This window comes from Perna viridis, chromosome 1 (genome assembly GCF_037379345.1).
Source record: "Perna viridis isolate PV_CMFRI_1.1 ecotype Kerala chromosome 1, ASM3737934v1, whole genome shotgun sequence".
Taxonomy (NCBI): Eukaryota; Metazoa; Mollusca; class Bivalvia; order Mytilida; family Mytilidae; genus Perna; species Perna viridis.
Genome location: NC_142445.1, coordinates 657641 through 674411, shown reverse-complemented (window position 1 = coordinate 674411; position 16771 = coordinate 657641). Strand labels below are relative to the sequence as shown.

Below are 16771 nucleotides of genomic sequence, written 5' to 3'. Positions count from 1 at the left end.
TCAATAGAGTTTCAAAATATTCACTCTTTAAGATTCTCTCGGACGTCCCACTGTCAATATTCCGTACATTCACATCCACCAATCAGGAATGTTCTTACTCTCCACTAATCACAACAAGTGAAAGACAATATAATCAATTTGTATTGTTACATGATCATATAAATATTGGCCAGAGGCCAATTTGCCAATAGTTCTCCTAGACACCTTATAACGGTAAGTCACTGTTGTTTTTCATCTATAGATTAAATTCAAAATCTATGTTTGAGCGCTTTGGTATCTAAATTTTTTGCAAAACTTAGAAAAAAGGCTAAAAAAAATTCAGGGCTTTTTATCTGAAATAAAAAATGATAAATAATAAGATTGATTATAGGTATTCTAGTGTTTATAGTACTTACATTCAATACTACTCCCTCTCTATTTGTTTGTGTTTAAAGATTAACTATATATTTGTTTCTTGCTGACTATTCTTCCACTCTTATGAGGCTGACTTTATAGCTGATCTGATCCGAAAGAAAGAATATCGTTTAGATAGATTCTTTAATCTTAGTTTCCGCTATATATATGATGTATTATCTTTAAACAATCCTAATTTCGGGGATTTGATAGATCGCATCTACCCTTAAGAACTTGAGATAAATGATACTACAAACACTCTGAGGTCAGTCCCATATCTTGATGGCAAAGGAAAACTATTGACCAAACTACACAACAAACGACTTTTCATTCAGAATTGCCAACTTTCCTTTCATCTCTGGCTACATCCCTTCAGCACCTGGGTATGGAGTGTTCATATCGAAACTCATACGTTATGCCAGTGCTAGCCGAAACTACGCAGACTTTTTGTTGCCTAGACTTCTAACAAATAGGCTTCTTGAACAGGGTTATGTTGCTACAAGATTGAAGTCATCACTACAGAAGTTTTATGGTCCTCATCATGAACTCGCAGGTCGCTACGGTGTATCTGCGCCATAAAAACTGATTTGTTCAACGTGTCATAGTTTTTCCTTTCCTCTTTCGTCTACGCCGGACATGACTTTTTATGAACGAGTCGGCGGGTGTTTCTAGAAAAGCAGAGGACGCTTACGCTACCGGTGCACCTGGTCCAAACTCCCAGTTGTAAGGCGAGTCCGAATTGCTCATTTGCTATTGTAACTTTGGTGGTCTAAATAATATGTTCAAGAATAATACATAGATGGATAAATAATAAAATTTAAATGTTGCAATACAGACGATTTTCTGCATTTTATCGTTATTATAGATGTGCTCAGGTTGACTAAATACCACACAGCAAAAATAAACTACATACTGTTAATTACAAACAATATTTAATCCGAATCAAATCCTTGCTGAGTGAATGTCTTGACACCGGGTGAACACGGATTACGTTTGTCTTTCATTTGAGTTAGAGTAAAAACGTGGTGTATTGTTATCATAGTTTGAGTTAGCCTTATCTTGCATGACTAGTGTATTTATGGACAAATATACGAATTGGTCAAATCGTGAATTGATTTGATGTAAAACAAATTGACATCTATTCTTGCAGGTTCTGTTGATGAAAAAAGACATTTTAACAATGATTTTGGAAAGGAGTCCTTAACGGTAAGGCATTTTTATCTTGTTTTAGATATATTACATCCTTAAACTATCTACATCATGCATTATGTCTTGCACAGATTATTTAAGTCAAACATTAAGATATAAAATGATATACAAAAGGCTCCTGACATTTTACAACATGTTGCTATTAGTACCAGCAGTGTAAGCAAACTGTGAGCTACTTGTGAAATCATACATAACTTTCATACTACAGACACTGTAGGGTCAGCTTCATATCTTGACTTACACTTAGAAATTGATGATAAAGGAACACTATTGACAAAACTTTACGACAAACGTGATGACTTTTCATTCAGAATTGTCAACTTTCCTTTCATCTCTGGCTACATCCCTTCAGCACATGGGTATGGAGTGTTCACATCAATAATCATACGTTATGCCAGAGCTTGCCGAAACTATGCAGACTTTTTGTATCGCGCTAAAACTCTAACAAATAGGCTTCTTGAACAGGGTTATGTTGATACAAGATTGAAGTCATCACTACAGAAGTTTTATGGTCGTCATCATGAACTCGTGGATCGTTATGGTGCATCCATTTGCACCATGAAAACTGGTTTATTAAACGGGTCATAGTTTTCCTTTCCTCGTTTGTCTACCCCGGACTTTTTATGAGCAACTCGGTGGGCGTTTCTAGAAAGGCAGAGGACGCTTACCCTACCGGTGCACCTGTTCTATGCTCCCAGTTTTTAGTGAAGTCCGAGTTGCTCATTTGCTTTTGTTACTTTGTATATGTGATTTTTGTTACTTTATGTTCTTTGTTGTGTATGTCTGTTTTCCTTGTCTGGTCATTGTCCCTGGACTGCATTCTTTTGATTACCGCTATAACCTTGGTTCCCTTGATTACTCATTGATATACAGTTTTAAGTTTAGCTCTAAAGATGTTTTACTGTTTTACTTGAAAAAAAATATAAATATTTTAAAACAAAAATCAATCAGTTAAATAACAAGTTCTGGTATATTGACTAGTTAAATTGTAACGAATACACCAACATGCTAGATAGAATTCAACGGCTTACGCACAGGCTTACTGGGCAAGAATCTGTTCCCCATGAATTAGAGTAGTCACTAATAAATTTATATGGATGATAATATGCTTGTTAAAAATGTAGCAATTGTGCATGCTATCGCTTCTGTTACAGAATCAATAACAAAGAAGACACAGATCGTTATAATTTGTATTCACAGAGCAAACATACTGGTACGTCTTTTTCTTGTAACTTATATGAAGATGATTAAAATAAAACATATAGCCAAATACAGTTAATGACAAATTATTTCATTTTTATCTCCTATTCTCCAATTATTTTACGTTTATCATCGCAACAATCCTTATATACAACTTTCTAGAAAGATATTTTTATGTTGAAATTTTAAACTACTATAGTGTTAATCATGAAATGATTGTTTCAGGATAATGAAACATTTGCTTGATAAATACAAATTTGTAGAAAATAAGAATGATATCATTTATGTTCTAGAATTAGTGAATAAGAAAAAGAACAAGAATAGTTGAAACTGTTCAATAAAGAAACAGACTGGTAAGTCCCGCTGTTGTTGGTAAATAAAACATTTGAATAATGAAGGTTAATAACAAAATTACCAAACATAAATATTCTTGCCAGTAGTCAAACGAAATGTCTGTGTAACAAATGGCAATATCAGGATAAAAACGGAAAAGCTGAAAACCACTTCAATGGTCCTGACAGTATGGACATTCCAAAATGAAAGATGGGTTTTATAGCGCTCCCTAAATCAGACGCAAATTATATATGTTCACTTTTCCGTCGCATTTCAAGACGTTTTATAAAAAGAAAGATGGGCAACGTTAAAACAAATACAATGCTATAATCATTCTTTACAATGGAAACAAATTAATACGATTGGATAAGATAACATAAGCTTGACAAATTAAATAATCAGGAGATGACGTTGACAGTAAAAATCATTAAAGAGTTTTTGTTATTTTTCTTGTAGGAAATTGGTTGCCCCTGTGACATTTCCAATTATAAAGATATAAAAGGCATACGAAGAATCAAAACCAACCAAGTGGTTTAATATAGTTAAATCATTATTAATTATTCTTTATTAAGTTATATACTATACTATGCCATGCATTATTTTATATCATATCTCTGATAGAAGTATGTAATATATACAATGTTTCTTAGCATATTCACTTATGATTTACACGTTCAATGCATAATTGGTATTTCAGCTGCCTTTATCATGACGTAAACGTTTTGTATTCAGTCCATTGTGCAATAAATTTCTTTCAGTCGACATGACCGTATATGCATGAACAATTAATCACCATTCTGTGAAATACCATATGGTTTGCTTTGATGCATGTATATCAAGTTTATGCAAATTATTCACCATGACGGTTACTTTTTTTTCATAGCATGCTACTTGAAAGCCATGATACCTTTATCTAAGCACTACATGATTATTGAATTATTTTTTAAAGGCGGATTGTTTAATCGCGTATTTTTGAACGAGACATTTTCTTGGTAATCTTAAAGGATATGCTGTGCTTCAAATTATTTGACAGGTAAGTGTTTACTTGTGTGTTATTACTTTTTATCGCAAGATATAAGACTCAATCATGTGTACCATGTTATGTGTCAACCCAGTTTTACTCTGGTTTTTGTTTAAACGAAACAAGCTAGGCTGTTACAGGTTAGCAGATTATTTTTCATTTGAACTATGATGCACTCAATTGACATACGTATTTATGGACTATGTAATTAAGTGAAATGTTTGTGTCCTTATTTTTTAGTTACAGGCGGATTCGGTTTTTTTTCGGCCTTTTTTTTTATTATATTTGAGAGGACCGAAATGGAACATCTTCTAAACGTATGTATATTATGAAAGATAAAATTACCTTCTTGTTTTGTAATCTGTTAATTTTCTTTTATTGGTTTACAGGTGTATTAACTAATCAGATGGAGTTTGTACAAGGCAAATGCAATGAAAACGTCATACACTGCTGAAAATCCCGGAGATGAAAATGGTAGTAATTAAAAAGATAAGTATCACTAATGACTAAAATAAATTACAGATGTAAAATTCCACCATTGGAAAGTAAATCAAACTCATGATATTAAGAACAATCACAATTGTATTTATCTTTAAATAATCACTTGAATCTCAAATATTCCGTTTCTCTGTGGTAATACTAGTCGTCTACTAATAATAACCTGACAAAGAGAGCAATACATACTCCAAATTTACATGCTCTTTTTTTTCTTGTGTCGCAGCTGAATTCATTTCGAGTGTTTAAGTTTGTTTGGTTTGTCATGTGGTTTTTCTTTCGCTGTCAACTTTAAACCAAATCTTTCAAGTAAAATCTCAAAATCTTTGTGAAGACCTATCTAGTGTATCCTTCGACTTGAGTTTGTAGACTAATATAATGTTTACCTAAAGTACTTGTCAATTTGTCCTTCATTACCATTGTGGACCTTTATATTGCGCCATTTTATCTCGCAGTCTTAATTTGGGTTAATTTTGTTTTTCACAACGAGTTCGTGCTCCAATATTACACGTCATTCAATTTGAGTTTGAATACCAAAAAACGTTGCCTTTACTTTGTCCGTGTAGGTAATTATGGTTGGTCGTTCATAAGGAGAGCATATAAATTTCACATATCTTTTCCCTTGATATGACACTTACAGATCATGGGTAATTCTCAAAAGAGCAGAAATGAGCCTGTCATTGTGGTAGTTTCACTTAGTTTTAGCTTTGAATTTGATTTATTGTAAGTTTTGTTTTTTGTCCGTCCTGGTTTTTTTGGTTTTTTTCCTAGTTGCAGATGTTATCAATTATATCTTAAGGATCATTACTAGTTTACAAAAGATGTCATCAGTAATACCTTCAGGATCATTATTATTTTGCTTACAATTTTTGAAAGCTTGACTTCAAATGCAGGTATACAAGGTTAGCAAACCAACAGCTTCTCTCTCAAAGGACGACGTCATTGACAAAATAAATCAGTAGTACTTTTCCAAGTTTCTATGAAAACCAAAGATTGTGATATCACTTGTTTGTATCTGGTACTTAAAACAAATCAGTGTGCATACAAAAAAGCATTCCAGGCTTGCACTAAGCTTAGCGTAACATCTGTTTTCTTAAATGCTTACCTCAATCTTATTAATGTGAAAAATAATGTGGATTGCAGTAAACAGATGTGGATACATCGAATTTACAAGAAATCTTGTAAAACTAGTAGGAACAACAGATTTGTTTTACTCTTAATACAATCACATTTTTGAAAATTCAGGACATATTGACAATTTAAATTCAAATTTGGCTTTATTACAAAGGAAGGGAAATACAGACATACGTCCCTTGTCACATGACAAAAGAAATCCAACAACAAATATATATATCATGGAATGATTACTATGTTAAATTTTCAAATTGCCAAAATAGTAGTCCATTTTGGAGGATTATAATGTTTTACAAACTGTACAAACAATATGCATCCAAGTGAAGTGCTACACACTGAACTTTGCCTACATCCCTAGATGGCAGACCTTATTCAAAGTTCCTGAACACTGTAACAAAAGTTGACTCAGTCCTTTAATATCAGTGTCTTGAATAGCATGAAACCATTGTCATTACAGACTCACTAAAAACTACCTGTTCACCTGGCTTTTATTCTGGCCAATTCTTTAATCATATATTGTAATATTCTAGCTGCTCCAGAGAAAATGGAATGTCTTTCTTTCGTATCAAACACTAATAGAAACTTGCTCATGTAAAAACAACGGCGACAGTGTATGGAACAACGCATAACCAGTTTTCTAGGAGCCAGAATGTATCCGTCTTATAAACAACAGTACACATAATTATAATGATACATTTAATTCATGTCTTTTATTTTCTTTAACCCTGAACTTCAGTATCTTTGCTTTGAAAATCCTATTGATTTCCTTTAACATTAGTTGGCAGTTGTTGTCCCATCGATCTGTTGTATTCGCCTCTCACAATATGGTCTCAATTTCTTCGTGTTTGTATTTTATATGTATTCAGTTACTTTTTTGTAATTTGAAATATGGTTAGTTACGTTTCAATGTCACAACTAATACATTTAAAAGAAAAATAACTTTTTTTCTTTCATACCTCATGTAAATAAATATCCGACTATAGATGATATAAAACAACATATTTCTATTTAAGGTAGATGATTACTTCCATCATGCCTTTATGAGTAGAGTTACAAAGAAGCATCCGTACGGATCATGTCGAGGAGAACAGAATGGATTAAATCAGTGCAGTATTTACTCAAACCACGCCACTGTCTGCAATTCATAAATGAGTCTTGTAAGTACAGTAAATATAAAATAATTCTCCCAATATCAAAGTTCAACCATATTTACGGCACAAGGTTAACATGAGGTCTCTCCACTCAGCACGTTTCTTTAACAAAGCATCTGGTTCAATCCATTTTCGACAGTCCTTCGAAATGTTGTTTTTGGTCAGCTTCTACCCTGCAGCGTCCACCTAATGCTGTGTTTGTGATGTCTGAACTTTACAATTTCAAATCACACCCAAATCATTGGAAGCGCCATACTTTTATTTGGTCTATCATACATGTAGATCTCATTTTGAATAGGTTGTTATTTTATATTGTATTTGGCCAAAATATTCTGTAAATTTATCGGGGGCAGCTGTAATAAAAAATGTGTAGTGACCTATATTAAGTGTCTGCTTCTGTAACTCTCCATCATTTACTAACGTATAGAAGAACTGATGTCAAGTTGTTGTTATATAGTTTTGCTTTGTTTTTTTGCAGTAATGTATTGATATAGAAGTGCTTGTTAGGTCTGAAAGTGTCGTTTTCACTTTTGCCAATAAGTTGCAATATCTATCGGTGTGGGGGTTTTCAGTACTTACAAGTGTCCGTAGGTTAACTACTTCTTTTTTCCACATGCTGGATCTCATTTCCATCTACCTTTCGTATCCTACAAAATAAAGTGATGAAGCTCACTCCTTTTGCCTTTGTTGAAGTCTAGATTGACTTACAAAGAGGCTGAATGGCTGAATGTTTTTCCTGAATATAATCATGCTTACATGATTATAGGGCATTATTTTATTCCTCTTTTTCTCAACACTTATGGTATTCCTTAATATCCAATTTATGACCACTGGCAATAAAAGAATAAAGATGATACAGCCTTGTCTTACCTCCGAAATTACAGAAAACCGTTCGTTTTCTTGGTATTCAATCAATATGACAAAACATTCAAACTGCGTATAAGAACATTTGATGAGCGTCGCAATCCTGTTTGGTAATCAATACGATCTTAAACTTTGTCAGAGTGTGTCTATAAATATTATAAAATACATTGTTGAAGTCAATGGTATTTGCCATCCAAATCCACCGTCCAATAATGATTTTCGGGGTAATTATCCAAACAATGCAACATTCCCTTTCCCAAATATTGCTTGTTCCTTTTACTCACGATGCTAATATCTTGTTTCTTTTTTTATAAGTTTTGTTAAGAAGTACATAATAAAAGACCTATAACTTGGGTTGAGAGTAGGGTGATGCCTCTCCAGTTGTCACAATTTCCAAGATCATCTTTCTTAAAAAAAATCAATTTAAGAATTTTATTGAAACTCTGTTACAAAAAGATTAACTATCGCCTCTGTTGCTGTAGCTAGGCCTGCCGTGACAAGTTTTAATTTTAATTCTTCTGTAGATAGAGGTTCACTAAATATATCCATATCTCACTGCAGATATGCTCCATCAAAATTTCATATTGATCTTAGTAATATATTTTAGGTGCTCTAGCAAACAAATCTGCTTCTGTTGTTATGGTTGTACCATTTTTGCCCTTAGCTGGTGATACATGGCAGGCCTTTCCATTGAGTTCCTTCATTATTTTGTAATCGGTGTAAAAGCCATCTCTTACAAATGCTTTATCTGCTTCTTTATCACGCGCCCCAATAGTGTCTTTATCTCTAGGATACTTTTTTTAAAACCATATTCTTTCTGCAGGTGTTGTGTAAGTCTAAGTGATTCGGTGTTGACCTTTTCTTTGAGTATTCCTCTTTCCCCCAAATTCTCGAGGTGACTTGTATAAGCCACTGCTTGTCATTTCTGCTACAAAATCAAACGGTTTTCCCAGCAGTTGATTTTCATCTTTTTTATCTTCTCCCACTTCCTGTTTTTCTTTTCACTTACATTGGCATTCTTGTTACTTATGATGAATGAAACATCTTGTTAAGTGTTACCAATCTGAGTCTGAAATGCTTTATAGTAAGCATCGTTCACGTCTTCATCTATATCGTTTTTAAATGGGTAGCTTTGAATTATGGTGGTTTTCGCATAGATGGACTTTCATAAGTCTTTTATTATGGGCTCCCATTATATTAGACTTTTATACTGAATATAAGTTTGATATTTAGACGTTAGTTCATATTACTTGTGCTTAATTTTGTTTCTTCGTGTCAAGTTTCCCTTATCTCCAGTTTTTATGTGTAAGTTATATTATTCGGTTCGCTACACAGTGCACGTAGATCGTTTCTGTTTCATGTGTTCACGTTAGGTCATATTTTCGGATTTTGACTTAACTGAATCATCACACTGCTGACGCTTCGGTATTTTTGCTGATATTCAGATCTATTCTTTTTCATAATTAAACCAACTCCCACGACAGAGTTTGGGGAGTAAATGCCTGTTTGTCTGTCTCTTACTATCTGTCTGTCGGTCTGTCTGTGTGTCACTCCGTCCGTCCACATTTCTTGTAAGCGCAACTCATCCTAAACCGCTCGAGGGATGTTCATGAAATTTTAAAGAAAAATACAAATGTACATAAAGGAATGTGTATACTATCGGAAAACTTTGTAAAGGAAACTCCTCCTAAACCGCTGAAAAGATTTCGATGACATTATTTAGAAAGGTTCGGAATAATCTGTAGATGTGCATGAGGGAAGATATTTTTTTGTTAGAAGACTCCAAAGGGAGATTATCCAAATTCAGGGTTTTACAAGTAAAAACCTCGTATGCAAATCTCCTCCTAAATCGCTGTAATGATTTTGTTGAAATTTCTTAGGATTAATTGATTGATTATTGGAGTTTAACGCCCGAGCAGCAATATTTCCGTTATATTTCAGTTATATTCAAGCGATGAACATGGAATAGATGATAATATGAACATAAAATGATGATGGTGATGAAATGAAAACAAAAAAATGGATAGGACACTAGGATAATAGGATCCACAAATATTTTTTATTGCCACTAGAAAAAGTTCAGCCTTGCTACAAGCCTATTCTTTTGACACTAGGACCTGCCCGGGTCGAAGTTTCTATGTAAATTTGCACAAGGGAATATATTTATTGTTAGTGAACTGCAAAGGGAGATAATCCAAATCCACGAAACAACATATTAAAACCTCGTAAGCGTAATTCCTCCAAAACTGCTCAAACGATTTTGATGAAATTTCAAAGGAAGGTTTGGTATCATATGTATATGTGCATGAGGAAATACGATTGCTGTCAGAGGACTCAAAAATAGATAATTCAAACCCAGTGTTTTAATACAGTAAAATCTTGTAAGCGCAACTCCTCTTAACCGCTTAAATAATGTTGATGAAATTTTATAGAAAGGTTATCTATAATTTGTAAATGTGCCTGAGGGAATATATTTATTGCTTTATAGTCTATCAGGATTGTTCTGGCCTATAGCTTCCTATTCATCTGTTAGCTATGTTTGGTTCTATCATTTTCTCAATTATTTTGATCTAATTTTATGTCTCTCTTTGTAATGTCGTAATGTCTGTCAGGAGATACTCAGAGACAGACAGAAAACATAAAATGCAGAAAAAAGTTTATATAAAAAGGAGAAATTTTTGATTATCGTTATCAATTCCTCAATTGTCCTCGAGTATTTTTAAATCAGTAGATGACAATAATAGTTATGTTTGCTGTTTTATCAATAAAACAGTAATACTTATTTCAATATCATTTTTGTTTTAGGTTGTCACATACTTCTTGCCTGCAAATACTTCAAACAACATTTTAAAAGTTTTCTGATTATTGGTGAAGTGTGTTCTGCTGGTCTTTTACTGTTACTGATGTCGTCGTATATTGGGAAAGATGACCTTTACAATGTAGAAACTGATCCAGAAATGAATATTAAAGAACATCAAGTACAATTTTTGCTGTGACACGAAATATTTATATAGGACTATTTTTATTGATTAATGTGTTAAATTGCTAAATGATAAATTTTGGTTAAAAAGCCCTTTAATAGATTAAAAGATGTCGCCAGGATGTTTTATTTGAGGAATATAAGGTCCGCGTTCGGTGTACAAACAACGTGTTCGTCTTCAACACCAACTGTTGTATGACTGGTGTTTGTCGTTATTTGTAGTTTCATCTTAGAAACACATGCATATAAATACTAATGTAATACAGATCAAACACTACAACGAATCTGTACAGTAATTTGATTTATGTATCAATTTTAAAGAGGGTATTAAGGTGTGCCGTATATAACCACCTTATAATGTGATTTATTTAGCATTGTGTTGTTTATCTATTATTTTCCGTGGATGATATATATACTGGATTTAGATGTTGTCTTAACCTTGTATGATACAATTAAATGTGATAACTTTCAGGTATTCTGATAAAAAATGCATATAATTTATATCGTTCATAAATAGTGCATGCGTGTATTTTCTTGCATTCTTCTGTTCAAACACTTACATATTTATCAATACATAAAATATTTGTTCTTTTTCAGTAATCAAAACTTATTTCCTTAAGTACTAATGACTTTGGTATATTCTAGATATTAATAGATTAGATTTGATTTTTTCCAGGTCATCATTAAGGTTAAGCATGCAATGTTAAGGAGTTTGTTTTCGTTATTTGTATGATTTAATGCTACGTTTTATTCCAGACACATATTAACAAATCAAATTTACCTTCCTTTTAGTTGCTTCTTTTAAGGTAAGATTATTTTGAAATATTATACATTTTTATTTTATTTATCATTTCTAATTTGAATCTTAAAATTTGTCCTGTCCTTTGTCTCATACAAAATTAGTTGATTGACGTCTTTATACATGTTCAAATTAATGGTGTATTGTATGGCATGATTATATTATATGTTACATGATAAAAACGTACCTTGTTATTGTTGTGCATATTGTTCCTTTATTGAAATGTTCTTTCATATTTCAAACGTTGTGAAACCCGCCCCCCGCGTCAAAAAAAAAAGAAACATACAAATACAGTTTATTCATCTGTATTACTTATGACATATTGACGTGACCCCCTAAGGTGTCATGCTAGAATGAAGGTAGAAAATCGCGCTGTTTTTGGTTCTTATGTTCCTTAACTCATTTTCAGGCTTATATCGAGAATGCGTATAAACATAAATGAAGGATCAAAGTAATTGTTTGCCCTTTTATAATAATAACAGCATAGTGTCAAAGTAATAAATTCATATATGTGTTGCAATGTATAATGTTTTGCAAAATATATACCAAATGGCTGATGGTCACCGCCTACATTTTCCAGAAAGAGTCTATTAGATATTACGCATATCAATATGAATAAGGGTGGTACTACTAGCTGTTGTGTGATACATACTGTCATTCCTGGGTAAACCTATACAATATAATACATTATCAATATTGGCTTCATGGTGTGATAATCGTCGTATTGCTGTGGTTTCAGCAAACCGTTGTATGAATAATTTCTGTTTACTTTCAGATAACGTCTAAAGGTAAGCCTTTAATATAATAATAAAGAAAGTTTTCATAATTTGTAGATTTCGATACCAGGTTAGTAATATTTTTACCAATTAGCTTTAAAACTGTGAAAGAAGACTTACATTTTGTTACTTTGTATGTATGATTTTAGTTACTTTATGTTCTTTCTTGTGTGTGTCTGTTTTCAATGTCTGATATTTGTCCCTGGATTACATTCTTTTGATTACGCTATAAACTTGGTTCCCTTGATTACTGTTACAAATACAGATTTTTCGACTGTATTACCTATGAAGTGTCTCCCTGAATTGTCTCTATAGAATGATGGTAGAAAACCGCGCCGTTTATTTTTCTTATCCTATTTGGTCATATTCCGGTTCATATCGAGAATGCGTGCATATATGAACAATCAAAGTAATTGTTGGTCCATTTATAAATAACAGTGTATTCGTTGAAAGAAATACATATATGTGTTGCAAAGTATAATGTTTTGCACATAGAACCACGAAGAAAATATAATAAATGGCTGCTGGTCACCGACTAAGTGTTTCAAGAAAGAGTCTGATCGATGTTATACATATCAATATGAATAAGGGTGATAATATCTGATGTTGTGTGATACATACTGTCATTCCTGGGTACACATATACTATGTAATATGTCATCTGCATTGGCTTTGTGGTAATCGTCGTATTGCTGTGGTTTCAGCAAACCATTGTATGGTTACATTCTGTTTACTTTCAGATAACGTCTAAAGGTAAGCCTTTAATATAATAATGAATAAAGTTTTCATTATTGGTAGATTTCGATACCAGGTAAGAAATATTTTTACCAATTAGCTTTTAAACTGTGAAAGAAGACTTACATTTTGTTACTTTGTATGTATGATTTTAGTTACTTTATGTTCTTTCTTGTGTGTGTCTGTTTTCAATGTCTGGTATTTGTCCCTGGATTACATTCTTTTGATTACGCTATAACCTTGGTTCCCTTGATTACTGTTACAAATACAGATTTTTCGACTGTATTACCTATGAAGTGTCTCCCTGAATTGTCTCTATAGAATGATGGTAGAAAACCGCGCCGTTTATTTTTCTTATCCTATTTGGTCATATTCCGGTTCATATCGAGAATGCGTGCATATATGAACAATCAAAGTAATTGTTGGTCCATTTATAAAATAATAACAGTGTATTCGTTGAAAGAAATACATATATGTGTTGCAAAGTATAATGTTTTGCACATAGATCCACGAAGAAAATATAATAAATGGCTGCTGGTCACCGACTAAGTGTTTCAAGAAAGAGTCTGATCGATGTTATACATATCAATATGAATAAGGGTGATAATATCTGATGTTGTGTGATACATACTGTCATTCCTGGGTACACATATACTATGTAATACGTTATCTGCATTGGCTTTGTGGTAATCGTCGTATTGCTGTGGTTTCAGCAAACCATTGTATGGTTACATTCTGTTTACTTTCAGATAACGTCTAAAGGTAAGCCTTTAATATAATAATAAATAAAGTTTCATCATTTTTAGACTTTGATAACTGGTAAGTTTTATCTATAGATTTCCCTTACTAAATAGTTCTTTTAAACGAGAACCGAATATGTAGCTAGTTTTGGTCCGTTGTTTTCATCTTCCTGGTGTTTTGTAAAAATATGAGTAATGTAATATCTATTATAATCATTTATATTTTACTTCTAATTACAGAGAAAAATACTAATAAATAAAATTCACATTAGTTTCAGACAGTTTCAAAAGGTAAGCCTTAGTTGTGTATCTATTTTTATTGAAGAATCTGTTTAAATCTACCATGATGGTCTGATAAACATGTCTTGTGTCATTAGTGTACAAATTATGTTTTAAGCCTGTTTCCTATTCTTTTAGTAAACAGGAAAATATGAAACGATTGTTTTTCCTTATTAATTCACCTTCTTCACCATTTCTTGATCATTGTGATGAACGGGTAATATAAATTTACATTCTTATAAGTCAACTCGTATCATTGCATATCAAATATTTATAATGTATATGTAACATATATGACTTAACGACCTTTTTTGTTTGTTCTTAAATTTGTTCCGATTTGTCTTATATTGTTATATAATCAGACTGCATGCCATACAAAAGGATTTTACATATATTTATTGCGTTCTTTTGATTTCCCCTAGAATCTTGTTTTTCTTGAATACTCTTGCAATTAAAGTCTGTTTGATATTTGTTTAATCAAATAGACTTGATTATTCTTAAATTGTAATTGCATGTTAATTATATGAAAATATGTTTAACTATTTAAACAATATATATGTAAATCAAATATCTGTTATATCGGTTTACCCCAAGTATGCACCTAATACAAGACTCATACATTGAATGATGTGTGTTGATACCCACTTTATCCTGATGTATGTATTAACTCCTTTAGATGTTTTTTTGTTGTTTATATATCAGTTTTATGATTAAGCCATACACTCTTTCACAGTGGAAACCGATTATTTGACTTAGTATGTACTATATAATGACCAGACGGTTTGACTACATATCCTCAACACAGTTTGTCCCACTTCAATATGATTCTATATTCTCATATGTTCTAGATATATATGACTTTCTATTACCTTGTTCTAATGATTATTTTTTTCTGTCTTTTGCAGATTGTCTAATCATTTAATGCTCTGCTTTGTCCATAGAAAGTTTTATTGCAGGTTACAATTCAGATGTGAAAATGATCGACGAATCTTATGATTTATCTAACAAACAACAGAACTTGAAGATAGTGGTAATTAAATACATTTCTTATCGCTAAAACTGGAAACCAATATTTTTTGTTTACATATATCGTGTCATTTGATAAATTTGAGAGCAATATTTACACTCAATTACTTCACTATTTCCTTTTACAATTACACTTACAGAAAGGTAAAATATAATGGTTTGAAGTAGAATATGCATTTTCATTATTTTGAAATATAAAGGATTATGTCATTCTTTATAGTAGTAGCTGTATCCAGGAGAGACAGGACAGTTAAAGCAACACCTTTATTAAGATGGTAAGTACTTTTATTAAGGTGTAAGATAAGAACTTCAGTTTGATATAAACATTCTAGATACTAAGGTGGATACAAAGTATACAATATGCATTTCCGATGTTCATGATAATTCATATTCAAGATGTATTGTTCAATTTCTGGAAGTTTTACTTATATTTCCGGTGACAAATAGTAGACCCATGCTCTAATTTCTAAATGGTACTGAATTTGTTTTCAAAATGGTAAGTTCTTTTTAAATATATTTGTATTGAAATATGCTATTCATTTATTCAAGTGTTTAATAAATATACAAACTTAAGTCGATGCATCTTTTCCAGACTATTAAATGTAAATCGTTATTAAAACTGTAACATCATAAAACCTCACAGTGAAAATATGAGTGTTTTAATGGAACCCATTGCAATAAGAGGCTAATTGGCAGATCAAAGGTGATTTAACTCATTACCAGATAGTATCAATTGTATTGTAGAAATAGAGGTAGTGGCACGTACGTTGAAATATTGGAAGCAGGATGTGTAAATTAGTTAGACAAAAAATGTATGTATTTATTTCATATTATAGTGGTACTAATACGGTCCTATATTCTAACCCTGTATTGTTGGTTGTTTGTTTTAATAAGTGTAATAAAGACGAGGCATTTTTACCAATCAAGTACTTTGTACCTCTGGTTGATCTAAGAATGTTAAATCTTTTCTGTGGATAACAAGTATTTGTTGGATCAGATGATACATTTATAATTGTTCACTAGTTGGCTTTATAAATGCATTTTCTTTTTCATGCTTATAACAATATGAAGCGATTGTCGTATAATTGTCACTGTCTGACTAATCTGGGCCGAAACTTTCCTGGTGTATTTTTGTTTCATTTTCTGTTCAGACTATGAAAATGTACACATTTCAATGCATACCCAATTATCAAGAACAGAGATGATTCAAGTTCTAATGCATACTTAATTACTAAGATCAATGATAATTTTAACTATAATGCCTATTCAATTACAAAGAACAATGATATGATAATACTAATTGATAACAAATATAGATAAAGAATTAAAAAAAACAAAAACAAAAAAAAAAAAACAAAAAAAAAAAAAACCTGTTGACTTACAACATCTATCATAAAATTGCCACACCAGGAAGGTCTCAGGTTGTCTTAAAATGACTTGAGACGATGTTAAAGTTAATAAACAAGAGTCATTTTTAGACATCAATAGTTCCCGTACCTGACTGACGAGGCCCGACGGGAACAACATCTATTTCATATATCGATAAGATATTATTTATACTATAAAATGTTTAAGGTTGAGTTATGCAAAGTAAAACTATTCGCATGTAAGAGAGCATATGACAAAAAATAAATATT

General features: G+C 32.0%; 1 long non-coding RNA gene across 2 annotated transcripts; it reads left to right on the top strand.

Annotated features, from left to right (window-relative positions):
• The first annotated feature begins 159 nt into the window (after positions 1 to 159).
• On the top strand, positions 160 to 16518 carry LOC148626762 (uncharacterized). 2 transcript variants are annotated; one of them, XR_015922515.1, is made up of 9 exons: positions 160 to 213; positions 1544 to 1599; positions 2757 to 2815; positions 3096 to 3155; positions 3592 to 4168; positions 4546 to 6942; positions 10606 to 15138; positions 15355 to 15409; positions 15879 to 16518. It is a non-coding gene; the product is annotated as an uncharacterized LOC148626762 (long non-coding RNA). The 2 variants fall into 2 exon arrangements; XR_015922503.1 differs by having other exon boundaries at positions 3592 to 6942.
• Positions 16519 to 16771: the final 253 nt, after the last annotated feature.